The sequence below is a fragment of the Colias croceus genome, chromosome 27 (assembly GCF_905220415.1).
Source record: "Colias croceus chromosome 27, ilColCroc2.1".
Taxonomy (NCBI): Eukaryota; Metazoa; Arthropoda; class Insecta; order Lepidoptera; family Pieridae; genus Colias; species Colias croceus.
Window position 1 is genome coordinate 1,803,865 of NC_059563.1, and position 14,548 is coordinate 1,818,412.

Below are 14,548 nucleotides of genomic sequence, written 5' to 3' on the forward strand. Positions count from 1 at the left end.
CGAACATTTTGTATGAAGTTTCCTTACTGTATGTATCTGTATATTGTGTTATAACGTTTAAAAAATCATACACAAAATTCGATCATAAAAAAAGCGGAATACTAGATTTGTCATCAAAGCCAACATCATCGTGAGACAACAACAAATAAAATGTAGCTAATTGGCCTTATCTCCACGTGCCGCTCCCAGAGCGCTTAGGTTATAGGTATATCTAGGTATACCTTTATATTATACATATGATCTTAAAACATGTGATGAAAAATTTTATTAAACTCACTGTAAATTATAACCATATTATATGATGACGCTTATTTAAAAAAAATCTTCACGCTTTTAAAAATACCTATATCATAATTATTTGCAGTAGGTAAACTAAGCGTAAACAAAGAAAGCTCGTGTCATTTTATAAAAAAAAACGTTCCGTGAATAAGCGATTTATAAATTCTTAAAAAGTGAAAAGCTTACCTAATCTGTGGTTCGCACTACCGTAAACATTATCTATAGTCTATGGTTCTATGATTGTCATTAGGCTTAGGCGCCAAATTCTATTGTTACAAAGTGCATACCATTCAATCTATTGTTCTGTAAATAAAGAAAACAATTGTTCTAATAATAATCTACCTTTTTGGATATTCATTGCCACCTTTTTATTCGACTCGTGGGAGAAATTTTTCGATATGTTTACGTAGAATTTTCCTTGTATCACCTATTCGATGAAATGTTAATAAACCAATACCGTTTTTATAAATATTTTTAAATGATTTTCTTGGATAAGGAACGAATAATAATAGATTTGATACTACAGTAATCTATACTAATTTATAGCTGAAGAGTTTGTTTGTTTTTATGATTGTTTGAACGCGCTAATCTCAGGAAGTGCTGGTCCGATTTGAAAAATTCTTTCGGTATTTGATAGCCCAATTATCGAGGAAGGCTATAGGCTATATATCATCACGCTGCGCTAAGACCAACAGGAGCGGAGCAATGCGGGTAAAACCGCAGGGCACAGCTTCAGTAGGTACAGTGTAGTAACTATTATCTAATTAGGTATTATATTTAGGCGCTAACTATTGTTACTATTAATTGCTAATCATATCTTGACTTGATTAATTACAAAAACACCTGCCATTCGACATGTTTATAATTTTTGCTTGTCATTTGATCTACACTAATACATATTATAAAGAGGAAAACTTTGTTTGTTTGATTTTAATGAATAGGCTCGTAAACTACTGGAACGATTATAAAAATTCTTTCACCATTCGAAATCTACATTATCCACGAGTAATATAGGATAGGTTTTATCCCGGAATTTCCACCTGAACGGGAACTACGCGAGTTTTTCTTTGAAACCGCTGGCGGAGCCGCCGGCGGAAAGCTAGTATGTTATATAGGTGGCTGGTGGTATGTAAGATAAGAACTAGTTACCTAGGTTAGGTAATGACGATTAGACGATGTCTAAAAATATAGTAAGTACCTAGATTCAATACCTACTATGTACTTTTTATATGAACATTATGGTAGTATCTATCTATCTGTGTTCATACACACATCATTTTCATAAATGAACTTAAAAAAAGAAAGCACTGAGGAAAATTATGTTGGTAGAAAGAAGATAGGATAGGATAACATATTATGAATTTTGATGGAATCTGAAATATAGTAGGTACCTATGCATTGGTAAATCGTTCGTTTTTAAAGGGCTCCCGTCACTTTAGCTCCCGACACTTTACCTCCCGTAACTTTAACTTCCGTCACTTTACCTCCCATCACTTTCACTCGTGTCACTTTAACTCCCGTAATTTTAGCTCCCGTTACTTTACCTCCCGCCACTTTTACTTCCGTCACTTTTGTCATTCGTTATTTTAAACTACAAAGTTTCCCTTTATTATCTATAAGTATCTATTTCCTAAATCGAAATAATTTTGACTTTAACTTTCACTTTAACTTTAACTCCAGTCACTTTAATTTCCGTCACTTTACCTCCCGTCACTTTAACTCGTGTCACTTTACCTCCCGTCACTTTATTTCGCGTCACATTACCTCCCGCCACATTAACTCTCGTCACTTTTGTCATTCGTTATTTTAAACTTCATTTAAAGTTTCCCTTTATTATCTATAAGTATCTATTCCCTAAATCGAAATAATTTTGTCTTTAACTTTCACTTTAACTTTACCTCCCGTCACTTTAATTACCGTCACTTTAACTTGCGCCACTTTACCTCCCGTCACTTTAGCTTCCGTCACTTTAATTCCCGTCATTTTAGCTCCCGCCATATTAACTCCCGCCACTTTAACTCGTGTCACTTTACCTCCCGCCACTTTCACTCGCGTCACTTTAACTAGTCATTTTAGCTCCCGTTACTTTACCTCCCGTCACTTTAACTTCCGCCACTTTACCTCCCGTCACTTTTGGCATTCGTTATTTTAAACTACATTTAAAGTTTCCCTTTATTATCTATAAGTATCTATTCCCTAAATCAAAATAATGTTGACTTTACCTCCCTTCACTTTAACTCGCGTCACTTTACCTCCCGTCACTTTTACTTCCGTCACTTTATTTTGCGTCACCGTACCTCCCGTCACTTTAACTTGCGTCACTTTAGCTTCCGTCACTTTACCTCCCACCACATTACCTCCCGTCACTTTACCTCCCGTCACTTTACCTCCCGTCACTTTACCTCCCGTCACTTTACCTCCCGTCACTTAAACTCCCGTCACTTTACCTCCCGTCACTTTAACTTTACTCCCCGTCATCCAGGTGCATTTCAGCATGGAACGACAACGGCAAGAAGGAACTGATAGATCTCTCTCGACCCGAACTATTGCACAGGACGGACTTCTTTCCGGGGTTGGGAATTTGGGATGGGGTCTGAGGAGTGAAACTTGGTATATGCTGGAGGCTAAGTGACCGGAAGCGTAAGTATAGCTTTAGAAACTAGAATATAAGTTGTTTTTGTATCTATAGCTTAGTTATATAGATTTTTTTTAATGTGTACATATTACATACAATATTGTATTGTCACCACTCACCGATCCTTGGAAAGTGAAAAGTTTGAATTAAATCTGTCCGTTTTAAGTCGGAAAAAATCAAGTATTTCATATGAAATCGGTTACACACTACTACCTACATATCAACTCCTTGTCCTTGCAATGCTAGGTAGGTATTTCAGTTTTTTTTTTTCTTATTTATTGTAAGGTTTTGTTTACCTTTTTTATGCCATTTAATCAGTTGTTACATGAATATACCTACCTATATGTATACTTCTGGGAACCTGAAAAGGAAAAAAATGTTTTAACAATTATACAAGACTAGCTTCCGCCCACGACTTTGTACGTGCATCCCCGTTTTTCCCCGTTCCCGCAAGAATTTCAGGAAATCCTTTCTTAGCGGATGCCTACGTCCTAACATCTACATGTATGCCAAATTTCAGCCCGATACGTCCAGTGGTTTGGGCTGTGCGTTGATATATCACTATATCAGTCACCTTTGAGTTTTATATATATAGATATAGATAGGGAGGCGAGGTAGCTAAATGACGACGTTCAACGGCGTCGTCGAGACTTATCAAAATCGAAAGAGAAAATAATTTCGAAAAGAAAAGCAAGCTTCTATGGTAAAAACCATTTTAGCGGTGGGTTTGGCGTGTACGGATTTTCAAAAATGTAAAAAAAAACAGTTACTTGGGCATTCTCGAGCGCGTCAGATATTCATACTACGTATGCCCCAAGTCCCTCTGATAACAACGGTATACTAATCTGCCGGTTTGCGTGGTGGGGCTAGGCATATAAATTCGTCAAAAATGCACAAAAAAAAAATTTAGGTACTCGAGCGCGTCAGATTATCGGAAGGGGTGTTAAGTAGGCCCCAAGGAAGCTCCCCTTAAAAAAACTGACGATTACGACATGACGATAATATGACAGATTATCTAAAGTTATAAACAGTGGCCTTGGCCAGACCGCCTCCTTGGTACAGTGGTTGACGCGTGAGCGTAACACCGAGGGGTCCTGGGTTCGATTCCCGGTGGAGACGAAGAAAAAAAAATGTCTCGGTCTGGCAGGACACAGAAGGCTGATCACCTACTTGTCCCTAAAGAAAATCGATCAGTGAAACAGATGTATAATGCATCTGCCCCTTACCCCACTTGTAAAATTATGATCATCAGTTTTATGATAATAAGAACTAACTCCTCTATAGGTATTTCACTTATCTCATAATCATAACCCTCCTTTATACACGCGCTGTCGGTTAATAAATATTTATATTAATACAAGCAGCCACCAAGCAGCGTTTTTTGTAAAAACTTTGTAAGTAACTAAATTAGGTACCTACACAATTCTTGGTAGGTACCTATACAGTACCTAAAACTTAGAAAGTACAATATATTTTTCAGCATAATTTTCATTATAATTTATTTAAATCGGAATTACAATACCTATACCAATTTTATACCAATATTTTTCTTCTTATTTAAAAAGCCACAAACGCTTTTACGCAAACCTATAAATGTAAATAACAATATTTATCGGGAGCCATCCGTATGTACGCCTTTTAATGCTCTAAGGTATACGCGATTGTATTAAAAATACTTTCTAGGCAATAAAAGTAATTGCTTCTAAATTCTAAAAACAGCACGCGCCCGTCGCTCTGGAAGCGCAAAACTAAACGACCACCTACCTCGATCACGCCTCTTTACACCCACATCTTAACTACTAATTTCGTCTCAGGTAACAGAAAACTGTCGTCAAATAGATAATAAACAGTCGTTATCGCTTCTTTCCTTGTTACCTGAAAAATTGCGGTGGAATAAGGGTGGGGCGGAGAGGCAAGGGGCGACGACGCGCGGCAGTCTCGCCCCGGCCGCGGCGCGTTAGTGTCGACGCAACAATACAATAGAACTATTTTACATTTTGAACCGTGTATCCCGCGCATTACAGCTACGGCCCGTATTGACAACGAATTTACACATAGATTAAAAATTATAAAAAAAAGTTATTTGACAGTTCTATTCGCGGCGAACACAATCAAGGACGGTGTAATTAGGAAATTTTGGATAAGTGCGTCTTTTGCGATAAGATAATTTTTATAGGAACGTCATATTTGTGGCGTGCTCGTGAGTGGTCGATCGCTTATTTTGAAGTGAATAAGTTTTATTTTAGTGCGACGTGTTGGTTTTGGATTTTGGTGGTGAAGGTAAGTGTTGAAAGCGCAAAAAATTATGAAAATATCGATTGTTGTTTCACTTTTTTTCGTGTTTTGGAATGGACAGGTTGTCAAACAGTTCATTGACCTTTATTTGACCATAGACACGATTATTTGTACATAAATAATATTACTAAACAATATCATCTGCCTATAAGTTTTTCTACATACCTACCCGCTTACGGCGTGACGTTGGCTAACCTAGGCCTATAAAGCCGCATGATTTATTACTTCATTAAACCACTATTAATGCATAACATTATAATTATTTAACTAGATATTAATTTAACGTTTGTTGGATACGAAATAACAAGTGGAATTTAGTAATAATACGATTATCTAGGTATTTAACACAAGTAGGTAGGTCTATTAGGTAGATTGAACTAGTTGTGTCTGGGACTAAAATACCTAACACATCTTTGTGTCCGAATGTATATTTTAAATGTCAAATTTACATCTCTATTAAAGCTGAGCTTTAAGGAAAACAATTTTAACGAAGAATATATACATGCCTATTTATTTATCTATTTGCATCCATTCTATAGGTATTTTATTATTTTCAAATTTTAATAGCAATATACTAACACCAACGTGCTTTTATTCAATTTCTTTACTTATCTTTAAACTTATGTAACTATAATTTTTTATAATAAACTGACCATAAAGAAATGAAAAAAAAGAAATGTTCTAGGATTCGATATTCAAATAGCCGACGCGCGCGTAATTTCCAAGATAGCCTACTGATTGGTTTCGATACCAAAAGTCATTTAGAAACACCTCGTAAACGCATACAATTTACGACTTAATAATATTCGTATAAATTACATTATGTTGCATATAATATTACAAATTATTATTTTACAGCAAGTGTGCATTTAATTTATCCACATAGGATTTAATACATATTGTGAACTTTTACTACCTACCTACCTACTGCGTGCGCTCTAGTCTGTGCAATGATTCGGTCCGGTAGGTACCTATTAGGTATATTTTATAATAATAATACAAATTAATCATATTAAATGTATAGGTAGGTAGGTACAGTAATTGATAATATATATACAAATCAGTAGGTTATTTTTAGATAAGTATTTGTAAGTAAGCTAGCTTTAAGTAGATACCGTACCTACCTACTACCTAGGTAGGTAGTTTATTCGCATAGGTACAATAGATGGTATGTACCTATCAGTTTAAAAAATACCTATAATCTGTATCAACATTGTATATTACCTATAGTACCTACTTATAGATATAAAGTTTAAAACCTAGGTATAGAAATATACTATCTAGGTACAGCTATATAAATTTTTAAGAGCTAAAAATAATACTGTCAATTTATGACCATGATTCGCAAATGTTCGCGAATAATTTCTTTTGATTCGATAGTAAATGATACAATATCCTATAGTTGAGTAGGTACCTACCTACTTTTACTATTGAAAATATGGACGGAAAATTCTGTTGTTGGGATTTGGGAATGTTAGTTAAGTGTTGAATAGAAAATATGGAAATAAAGAGTAAAATGGAAAAGGTAGTATCGACGGATTATCATCGTATGCTAGCTTTTGTGTTAAAATTTTAAACCTTTTCCAATAGACAATAATTTGACCTAGGTACATATAGAATACTAGCTTTCCAACCGCGGCATCGCCCGCGCAGTCAAAGAAAAACCCGCATAGTTCCCGTTCCCGTGGGATTTCCGGGATATCTATCATATATCCCGGGATAAAAAGTAGCCTATGTCCTTTCTCGGGTATCAAAATATCTCTATACCAAATTTCATGCAAATTGGTTCAGTAGTTAAGGCGTGATTGAGTAACAGACAGAGAGACAGAGTTAGGTACTTTCGCATCTACCTATACAATAAATCTGTAGAAGCACAGAGTAGAAGGGTCAATTCTGTACATTGAAAATATTGAAACAATAAATAGCAGAAGGGGTTACTGAATCGATACCAAACCCAAATACCTATGTGATTAAAAAAAATTTGTCTGTCTGTCTGTCTGTATGTGAAGGCATCACGTGAAAACTAACGGTTCGATTTCGATGAAACTTGGTGTAATTATACCTTATGATCCTGGGCATAAAATAGGATAGTTTTTATAAAAAAAAAAATCTTAATTTTTCCGCGCGGACGGTGTCGCGGGGCGGAAGCTAGTTTATAATATTAGTATGGATTGATAGCCATACTATGACAATAATTCATCACTGCATAGTATAAAACAAAGTACCTACCTACCTTCTACTACACCTATTATTAGATACAGGTAAAGAAAACTCGTTTTTCATCTTCATTAAATATGACAATATAATAAATTAATAGTTCAATATCTCACTTTTAATCTCAATTGTACAATAGCGAATGACCGACTGTGTTTATAAAATAAATAAAAACAACTATTTATATTATTTGAATCGCATCGTTTTTAGGATATCGGTAAACTTAGTACCTATTTAGATAATGACAATTGAGAAGCCAAGATTTTTAAAGACTTGTTTTTCTTGAGGTCGTTTTTCATGTGTTCTTTGATACTAAAAAAACTAAAAAAGATTAGTTTTTGTAGGCACTTGTTTTAATTTTAAACATTTGATAATAGATATGAATTTAACACGTTCTTTTAAAAAAAGAAGCATAAGTTTACTTCAAGTTTTCCATACGCATAGAAAATTCAATCGAATCTATTTTGTTTGTTTGAACACGGTAATCTCGGGAACTACTGGTCCGATTTTAAAAATTCTTTATGTTTTTGATAGCTCATTTATCGAGGAAGCACAATTCTACAAGCGTGATAGAACAAAGACAGATAAACATACAAACGTTGCTTTAAAAACTTACACGATTGAGCATGACTATCACAGATGACTATCTTGAAACAGTAGGTAGGTACCATTAAAGCGGCTCGACGGAACACAGTGGGGTTTTAGTCGGTAGGAATCCGACATAACCCACGGCTCCTTCCCCGGGGGCAGTGGGTATCTTTGGAAGATTTTGATGTAACGTGTTCATTACATAGTCTATTTTAAGATTTACTTTCAATTGTCTTGGAAATATCATGTGGTTTTTATTTATCTAGACAAATAGCAGAATTAGGCGTTTTACCCAGTTCGCGTCCAAAAATTCCAGTTTGCGTCCACCTGTGGACCAGTTCGCGTCCACCAGCTTAGAAAAGGAATTAAGAGTGTATTGGGTGATTTTTTATCAGATAAATGCAAATAAAAATTAGATTTTAATAAATTATTTATTTACGAATATAATTATTTAATAAAAACCGGTCAAATGTGAGTGGGACTCGCACACCGAGGGTTCCGTATTAATCTGTTTTTTTTTCATATGTTTTAACTGCAAATGATTATTTTTTCAATGTTTCCCTTATTTTTGCTATAAGACGTTTCTTCGTACCAAACTTCAAGTGTCTGTGTTCACGTAAAGTACCCTGTAGGTTTTGATTCCCTTGCGAATGTCGAAATTTGCGAAAATATGCAGCATAAACGGCTGTATCTTTTGATTACTTTGGCTTATAAGTTTGATTTTTTAACTGCTTCAAGGGACCGTAGACTTGAGTATTCAATATAAATTTCAGCTTTATACCTCCACGCGTTACTGAGAAAAAGGGTCTTGACAAAAAGACAGACCGGCAGACGGACATACAGACGGACGGATATCAAAGTGATCCTACAAGGATTCCGGTTTTTCCTTTTGAGGTTCGGAACCCTAAAATCAACATTCACTGTAAGGAAAGTGGAAAAACTTATTTATCTTCTCATTATTATTAGAACTAAAAAATTAACAAAAAACAAAGTTACGTTATGTAAATCAGTTCTATTAAGATTACCTACCTACCATATTTTTTATAGTTTCTACCCATTGACCACCGAGCGGCCCGATCGGGAATAGACACAATAGATTTTCTATTGTGTCTGTGATTCCGGGGGCTGAGGCATTAAATTTATTTTTTGTTTATTCTATTATTTTCTTTACCACAGATTTATTGACTCTCATTCTCAAAGATACTAGTCTCATTCTTAGAATACCCATTTTAAAATGAAAAAATAGCACAAAAATTTGCTAATTTGAATGAAAATTTAAATTATCAACTTGTAGTCTTAGTCAAAAATTTACAATGTATTTTAAATACATATTTTAACAAACAATTCATTGCTACGTAATGAAAAACAACGTGGACGCAATATGTTCTATTGTTATGCACTATAGGTATAGTTTGCGCCCACCGTGGACGCAAAATGGAAGTTCTACATATTCGGTGTAGTAATTCGCGTCCACCTTATATTAGCTATTAATTGTAAAAGATATAAGCTGATTTATAATCCATATTATTCCATGTTTTGTTAGCAAAGTAAAGAAACAGTTACATATTCAAAAATTCACATTTAACAATAAGATACTTACCGTCGAACGCGACGCTGCGCACTATTTTTTTCTCAAAATCCCGTGCGTTTTAGCTCTTTCGTTTAATAGCCAAAATTAAATATTTTTTTTAAATAGGATAGGCGGTGCGCAGGCTTTTTTTGAATATGTGTGCATGTCTTTTATACATTGAGGTATTATCGGAAATTTTTCTCAGTACAATTTTACTTAAAGTATACTTATTTTCGTGAATTTTCTAAAAGATATCCGCAAAATGGACGCGAATAGGCAGGTGGACGCGAACAGGCGCAATGACCCTATTTGAAGAAAAAATCTCGGCTATTAGTTAGGTAGGTAGGTACCTATCTATTGTACCTACCTACTAATAAAATATTAAATAATATAGGGAATGTAATTAAAGATTTTAGCTATCTACCTACTAACAGTTAATCTAGGTACCTATAGGTATATTAAAAAATAAAAATGAAACCCGTTTTGCGTTGTCACTACATCACGCGTGAACGCGTGGACCGATTTCGATAATTATTTTTTTATTATATTCCTTGAAGTACGAGGATGGTTCTTTAGTAGAGAAAACGTAAATATATGTACCACGGGCGAAGCCGGGCGGACCGCTAGTTAATAAAGGATAATTATTTACGGAATTCCTTACTTTCATGAATTACTAATTAGGTATGTGAATTAGGGCCGATTTTTCAATCCTTGGTTAAAATGTATCCGTCCAATAAAGTACAAGTTAGTAGTTACTTGTAAACTTTTAAATACGGGCAAGTAGAATAACATTTTTTCAGGTATCTAATATGACTTATCATTAACAAAGATTAATCAATCATAATCGACCACTTCCGTTTAAAAGTCTTATCATTTATAATTTAGATAATTTTCTTGAAATATCTTGCCCAATTTAAATCCATACTAATATTATAAATGCTAAAGTAACTCTGTCTGTCTGTCTGTTACTCAATCACGCCTAAACTACTAAACCAATTTGCATGAAATTTGGTATAGAGATATTTGATACCCGAGAAAGGACATAGGCTTTTACCCCCGGAAATAGAATAGGTTTTATCCCGGAAATCCCACGGGAACGGGAACTATGCGGGTTTTTCTTTGACTGCGCGGGCGAAGCTGCGGGTGGAAAGCTAGTTATATTATGCTAGTTATGTATAGGTACTTGCTGTCCCGGCAAGTACCTACCTATACATACGTCCCGGCAAACGTTGTTCTGCCTTACTCTTATCAATTACAAGCTGCACTCCGCGGTTTCACCCGCGTGGCTCCGCTCCTGTTGGTCTTAGCGTGATGATATAATATAGCCTATAGCCTTCCTCGATAAATGGGCTATCTAACACCGATAGAATGTTTCCAGTCGGACCAATACCTAGTTCTTGAGATTAGCGCGTTCAAACAAACAACAGCTTTATAATATTAGTATAGAAGTATAAATGGGTGCGCTAAATACCTAGATGTTGTCCGATTCTCAGACCTACCCGATGTGCTCACAAAATTTCATGAGAATCTGACCGATTCTGTCTGAGCTGTTTCGGAGAAATTTTACCATAAACACCGTGAAGAGACCGAGAATTTTATACACCTACCTATTAGATATTTGCAATCTTTTTCAACATAAAAAGAACCACAAGTATTATAGTATCTTGATAAAAATCTCAAATTCTCTGCAAGCATTTCATGTTTAAGTTAGGGGTAAGTTACCCCTAAGGGGCGTGGCCCCACCACGCCTACATCCCACCCCTTATAAATAACTAGGGTAGTTTCTGGCCACTTTATAAGCTAATATTTTATCTGTCTGTAATATATCAGGAATGGGTGTAACATTGTGTTGGTATAATTGCTGACTTGGAAGTTTCCTTGTCAATAATGTATTGTTATTGAAATTATATTTAGGGCTGATTTTTCAATCCTTGGATAAAACTTATTCGTCGAATAATGTATAAAACTACCATTTTAAAAACGTATTCTAAATGCCCGTCTTTGACAGTTTACTTGACATTTTAATATTATCGTGTAATACTTTATTGGACGGATAAGTTTTAACCAAGCATTGAAAAATCGGCCCTTAAAAATACAAAATATAGATTTACCGTACGTATAAAATTTTACAATAGGTACATAAGTATATCTACCTAAGTGTATACGCACGTACCTAGGTAGGTACACGTACGTTATCTAAGTGAGTAGGTACCTACCTATATCTAATCTAATATGGATGTATGGATGTTTGTTACTCTTTCACGTAAACTACTGAACCGATTACAATGAAATTTAGCACACATATAGAGGGTAACTTGGATTAACACATAGGATAGTTTTTATCCCGGAAATCCCACGGGAACGGGAACTATGCGGGTTTTCCTTTGCAAACGCGGGCGAAGCCGCGGGCGGAAATCTAGTCTAATAATAATATTATACCTATCTACTTGCATATGAGTAGGTTACTTTGGTTCGGTTAGGTCTTTCTTTTTCTTGTTACCTTTTATAGTTATAATGAAATTTCATCTAAAATCACTGTCTAATTTAATGAGGAAATTTGTGTTATCTAATATTCTAATATTATTATATTATAACACACTTCCTCGCGGCTCTCGTCAGGCACGTACGTCTTTTTAGTTGGTGCAAGCTATAACATAATTTATAATCTTAACTTCGTGATCAAAATATATCTGTGAATTGAAATAGTTATTGTGCTAAATATTATTAAATAATAAGAATAATTCAAATCGTAAGAACCAAGACAATAGTGTTAAAATAAGTGAACAAAAGTGAAATAAAGAAATCTGCAAGTCATTTCAACTGTCGCTAAGTCGTAAGTTCAATGACCTTGAAGTTAATCACATAATTAATAAGTGTAGATTACGGTCTTAAATTTCGCTAAAAATCGCAGCGAACGCTTGGCAGTGCATTGAACTATACTGACCGCCACATAACAACCTGAGTGTCTGAGGTTCAAATCCAACTGGTCACCTGACTATTTTTTTTTTATTTTTTTTTTTTATTTTTTTTTTGTTCTTTCCCGACCACAATTTAAGATGCAACGTACTCCACCGCAATATAATGCCTCTTGCCTCTCTGAAACAGAAGTTTTAAAGGCACAAGTCCCAGATAAAAGGAAGAACCTTACAAAGAGACAAAAGAGAAGAAGAGGATCACAAGAAGAAGACTCCTGTAAGGAAACTGATGTTCATTTTAGAGATGAGATACTCGCAAAGATTGAAACTTGGAAAGTAGACCAGGAAGCAATATTAAACAAATTAAGCGATGATATAAACGAAGTCAAATTACAAAATGCATCTATCCAAAAAGCAAATGCTGAAATGAAAAATTCTTATGGCGAAATAGAAAAATCACTAAATTTTATTTCCCAAAGATATGAAGAATTGAATAATGTTGTATCTGCTCTGCAAAAGGAAAAAAGAGAGACAATGGACTATGTTAGATCCCTAGAAGAACAAATTGAAGATTTGCACAAAAATCAACGCTCAACCATGTTGGAATTTCGTAACATACCCTCAAATCTAATTAAATCGCAATCAGACTGTATTGATATTGTTAATAAATCCTGCGACGCCATACAAGTACCTATAAAACCATCTGATATCAAAAATATAATACGAATTTCTGGAAAACTAAATAAAGATTCAAGTACCATTTTAGTAGACTTTCCATCAACCATTGTCAAGAACAAAATCCTAGAAAAATTGAAGAACTTTAACAAAAATAAAACTTCTCACAACAAATTTAATTCGAGTCATATTGGTCTGGCCTGTTCAACTACTCCCATTTATATAGCAGAAAGTCTAACACCAAAAACTAGGAAGCTTTTCTTTCTTACGCGAACTTTTGCAAATGAATATAACTATAAATATTGTTGGACATCCAACGGAAGAGTATTTCTAAGGAAAGAAGACAACGCTAAACAATCTCTTATTAAAAATGAGCATCAACTGCTTTCACTTAAAAATTCATTGTGACTAGATTTTAATTTTAGTTTTCGAATTAGTTTTACTAACCTCTACACATCAATTTATACACTTTTACCACTACATCTAAAAAATATAAACTACAGTACACGCACAGATCTTTCCACTGTTATTAATGAAAAATATATTCTAAAAATAAAACAATGTCGTTCTTGTCTACACCATAACGTATGGGTCATGTTTCTAAATGATTTGTTTTTCTCTAATATTATTAACATTCGATAAGCTCAACTCTAGTTTAATTGAAGATCTTGATTCTTCATGCGCTATAAGTTGTGAATCTTGCAATTTATTGGAATTTGTGAGTCATAAAAGAACACAAATAAGGGATAATCATTTCTTAATCCTCACTGTCAATATAAGAAGCGTACATAAAAACTTCGATTCGTTAGTAGTTTTTATCGAGAGCTTGGGAATTGATATAGATATAGTCATTCTCACAGAATGCTGGATTAACAAGGATAGCTTAATACCTCCCATAGACAATTACCGTTCAACTCATACACTTAATAGTTATAATCAAAATGATGGTGTTATTGCTTATATTAAAAAAAATATAGAATTTACAAGCGAAGAACCATTACTGGATGACGGCAACTGCCTTATCTTAAAAGTATCCGATAACACCTCAATTGTGTGCTCATATAGACCACCATCTTTTTCGAACCCTAGCAATTACACTAAGTCGGTTTGTAATCTTTTATCCTCAATTAAATCTGATAATGTTATATTCACTGGTGACATTAACATAGACATTTTACCATCGAACTTATCTAACCATGCATATGAATACCTGAACGTAATGTGTTATCAAGGATTCCGACAAGCTGTCGACAAACCCACTAGACTGCTTACATGTATTGACCATTTTATGGTCAAAACAAACAAATCTTGCCAAACGTATGTATTTGAAGCATTAACGGACCACTCCCCTATATTACTAGTATTAAACAAAAACCA

The 14,548-nt window shown here is 34.5% G+C and overlaps 1 protein-coding gene across 1 annotated transcript in view; it reads left to right on the forward strand.

Moving 5' to 3' along the window:
- Nucleotides 1-4,862: 4,862 nt before the first annotated feature.
- The window catches only part of LOC123703893 (homeobox protein OTX1-like), a 61,075-nt gene continuing 51,389 nt past the window's right edge, over nt 4,863-14,548 (forward strand). The window contains exon 1 of the mRNA XM_045652083.1: nt 4,863-5,194. The gene's annotated coding sequence lies outside the window, so the exon portion shown is untranslated. The remainder of the gene's footprint in view (nt 5,195-14,548) is intronic.